The sequence below is a fragment of the Empidonax traillii genome, unplaced genomic scaffold (assembly GCF_003031625.1).
Source record: "Empidonax traillii isolate 1590-97213 ecotype Southwest subspecies unplaced genomic scaffold, ASM303162v1 scaffold1525:size98293, whole genome shotgun sequence".
NCBI classification, from domain to species: domain Eukaryota; kingdom Metazoa; phylum Chordata; class Aves; order Passeriformes; family Tyrannidae; genus Empidonax; species Empidonax traillii.
The window spans coordinates 1,718-5,599 of record NW_020956718.1 but is presented as its reverse complement, the minus strand read 5'-3'; the positions used below and the strand labels follow the sequence as shown (position 1 = coordinate 5,599).

Below are 3,882 nucleotides of genomic sequence, written 5' to 3'. Positions count from 1 at the left end.
GAGTGTGGGGGCACTCGATATGAGATAAAGGAACCTGGGAAGGTACAATCAGAAACAAGCAGACTTTACTGGGAGTGAACCGTGAGGGTTTGCTCTAAAACCTGGTGGGGAGGATGTGACCCAAAGTGGAACTGCAAAACCAGGCGACGTTCTGTGCTGTGCTCTAGGCTGGTTGAGGATGTGGAAGCCAGTTGTTTCTTATCTGATTTTGGGCAGTTGTAGGAGAGGGAGAGCAGACAGAGCTACAGCCATTGCAAAATGCGTAGGGTGGTAAGAACTGCCCTACCTGTGAGGGCAATGAACGTGGACAGATCTGCTCTTTCAGTAAAAATAAGAGGGGATAATATATAAAAATAAAGCACAGACTCATTAACTTGGGGGAGGGGGGGAGTTGTGCTTGGTGGGTGAATTTTTTAAATATAGTTGAAAAAACTGTCTAAAAAAGAGCTTAAGCTGTACATTTTTCTCATCATCCCAGCCCGTACACCGAGGCAGGGTGGGCTGTTTGAGGGATCATGGGCGAAAAGGGGCTCAAAATAACGGGGGTCACCAGGTACCTCCTGGGGGAGGTGACTTTTGGGGGAGGAAGGGAGTGCAGCTGGGGGAGCCCGGCGGGAGTGGCAGCAGCGGGGACACCCGGGGCGTGCTGGGGCGGAGCTCCGTGTGTTGAGGGACCCTCGGGGGAGGGTGGGGGTTCGAAACACGGGGAGAGGGGGGGGGCTCCCCGCGCTCCCCCCAAGCACTCACTCACCCACCCGCCGCCATCTTGTTTACAGGCGGTTGCCATGGCGACGCGGGGCCCCGCTGCGATTGGCTCAGGGCTGGTCACGTGGTGGCTGATTAAGCCCCGTGGGGACTACAAGTCCCAGCATGCACCGCGCGGCGCCCCCCGACACGCCGGGACCGGGAATGGGAGCGGGATGAGAATGGGAGTGGGTCCCGCTTCCCTCCCTGGCCTCCCTCTGCACATCCTCTGCTTGAGCTCATAGACATCGGTCTGACCTGAGGCACCTCTCGCTCCTCCTGCAGTTCCTCCCTATTCCCTCGCCTGTTGCTTTGGTCTCGCTTTTCTAACCTGGGCACCTTTTGTTTTGCCTCACTGATGCCCTGAGCTCCATCCAGAGCTTGCTGCCCATGCCAGGAGCCTACCCTGTGTGTCTCCCCACCCCACCTGCTGCCGCGGAGCCAGCTGGAGTCCAGCCAACTTTACCCCCTTTTACGGGGTGCTCACAGAATCACAGGACTGGTTTTGGAAGGGACCTCAAAGCCCACCCCATTCCACCCCCTTGCCATGGGCAGGGACACCTTCCACTAGATCAGGCTGCTCCAAGCCCCATCCAAGCTGGCCTTGGACACTTCCAGGGATGCTGGCTGTGCACAGAGAGACTTTCAGTTTGAAACTTCCCCAAAGTATGAAAACGAGCTAAATTTGGTGAAGCTTTGCCGCAGAAGAGCTCTCAGCTCTGGGTGGAAGCCGACAGTGAGCTCTTCATGAAGCGCTTCACCAGCACAAACCCAGACAGCAGGTGTATGTGCTCGGCACATTTTAGTAACTTTATTCATATCAAACCACCTTAAAATAACCAGATCTCTTTTGTGTCTCCTGCTGCTGCAGTGGAGTCGCTGAGGGAGCCCAGAGATCTGCTGTGAGAAGGTGGATCTCGGAGGGCAGAAGGAAGCATTTCCCTGATCCCTTACCTGGATCAGACCCTGGGTGTGTCACCGAAATTCAGAGGGACTCCTCAGCCCCAGCTTCACACCAGGGGAAGGAGGTTTGTGACACGCTTCAAACACTGGCTGTGACCTGCAAACCCTCCCAGTGAGCCAGGGAGGGTTTTAGCCACTCTTAAGTCCTTTGTGGGTGTGAGGACCGAGAGCACCAAAGCAGATGCAGAGCTCAACCTGAGGGGTTTCATGGTATTTGGGGACGTGGCAGAGCCAGGGGCTGCAGACAGTGGCCAGAACACCCCTTGGAGCTGGCTGCGTGGCCGTGCCAGGGAAGAGGGAGCAGGAGCTGCTCTCGTGGCGGGGGATGCAGGTGAAAAGCTCCAGGGACTGGAGGCCGGACAGGGTGGAGATCCCCCACGCCGCGTCTGGCACCTTCTTCCTCCCAGCACCGTCAACAGGCGCGACTTCCCCAAACTGAGCTGAGCAGCCTTTTGGAGGAGGGGGTTGTGATTGGTGAGACGGAGCCAGCGCTACGCTTAAAGCCTCGAGGCAGACGAGGAAGCGTCAGGCACACGGAGAGCCCCGCGAGCCCCGACCATGCGGCCCCTGCAGCGCCTCCGCCCGCTCCTCCTGCTCGCCCTGCTCGCCCTCTGCATGGTAAGGCCCGGGCTCTGGTGGCCCAGCGGGTGGGAGGCAGCCCTGGGTTCAATCAGCCAGGCAATTTCTGCTTTCAGCTGGGAGCATCAGCGTTTAATTTTCTATCTGACTCTTAACCGCTGTGATGGACCAGGAGCTTTGCGCTGTGGTCTGGAAGGTCTAACTACTCCCATGTGTTGACTTTTTTTTAAGTATTTCTTTAACCTGAGAGTATCATTCACATCCATAACCTTCAACCTCCAGCCCCTCCTTTGAGTGCCTGGTGTGGGGATGCTGCGTGTGGCTCGCTGGAGAGGCCGGGCACGGCGTGGGGGTCCTGGGTGGGCACGGGTCTGTGGTTTCCTCTCGCCTCTCCCCGCTGCAGGTTGTTTTTCTTCCCCCTGTGAGGGTCTGAGTGCCATGCTGGTGGATGTCAGGGCTCTCCTGGGTGGGGAGCGTTGCGTGGGAGGGAAGGTCATGATGCTTTTGGGGGCACGATGCTGTTTGGAGCAGCTTCTGGGATGATTTTTTTTGCCCCCAACAATGTGTTGGTGACGGCGCCAGATCTCTCTGAGCTTATTTCACTCATGAACTTCCACGCACCTGCAACCTGCTGTTGTTGGCTCCACAGGGTGCATTTACATTTTGGGGTTCCCCCTCCGTGACCAGGTGAAACCAGCCAAAAACCCTCGGGGGTGTTGGGGCCCCATCCCTGACCCTTTCCCTAGCTCTGGAGGGACCCTGAGGAGGGTGGCGAGGCAGTGTGGAGACTGTGTGTCTCACAGTGGGGAACAGCATCCCTTTTCCAGCAGCAGGGTAGAGTTAGAGACGGAAGGAAAGCGCCCTGAAATCGCCATCCCAGCTGCGTTACATTCCACTCACCGGCTGCAACCTCCCTGCTTGCAACAGCCCGGGGGTCCCTCTTCCCCCTGGCCCCTCTCCTCCAGCACGGGTGTTTCCCAGCTCTGCTCCCACACCCCAACCTCTTCCGCTCAGGGCGCGTGTCCCGCCACCTCCTCGCCACTTCCTCGCAGCAGCGAGAGGGGCAGAGGCCACTCCCTGGCTCCTGCCTCCCCCTAATTTTTTAAAAGCCCTCCTCTAGAGCCAGGGCAACCATTCGAGGGGGAGCTTCCCGCCTTGTGCTGGGAAAACCCAAAAGCCGGGAGTCTGAGTGGGAAGGAGAACCTGCCGTGGGACAGGAGGCTGTTTGTCCTGCCTGGCATGGGACACTGTGGGCTCTTGGGTGCCCCAACTGCGTTTGCCCCTGACTCCTTCTGCCCCGAGGGCCATCGAGTGAGGCTTTCAACCCCTCGCTGCTGTTTGGAAGGGATGCCTGACGCTCGTTTTTCTTTCCCAGTCCCTCTGCCAGGCGCAAGAGGCGAAGCAGCTTCCAAAAGAGACTCCGCACGCCAATGCAACGACCAGCGCCAACCTGAGCCCCCCCTGCGGGAGCCCCCCGCTCCTCTCCCTCGCCCTGGGGGTGGTCGCAACTTTCCTCCTGCATCTGCCCTGACCGGGAGGGGGCTCACCGTGCATCCCCCCTCCTCTCCGGATCCCCCAAGAAGAACCCCAAGAACC

General features: G+C 58.7%; 1 protein-coding gene across 2 annotated transcripts in view; it reads right to left on the bottom strand.

The window, feature by feature from the left end:
* Positions 1–832, bottom strand: part of UBXN11 (UBX domain protein 11) — an 11,796-nt gene extending 10,964 nt beyond the window's left edge. For both annotated transcript variants that reach the window (XM_027907702.1, XM_027907703.1), the window contains exon 1: positions 752–832. The gene's annotated coding sequence lies outside the window, so the exon portion shown is untranslated. The remainder of the gene's footprint in view (positions 1–751) is intronic.
* Positions 833–3,882: the final 3,050 nt, after the last annotated feature.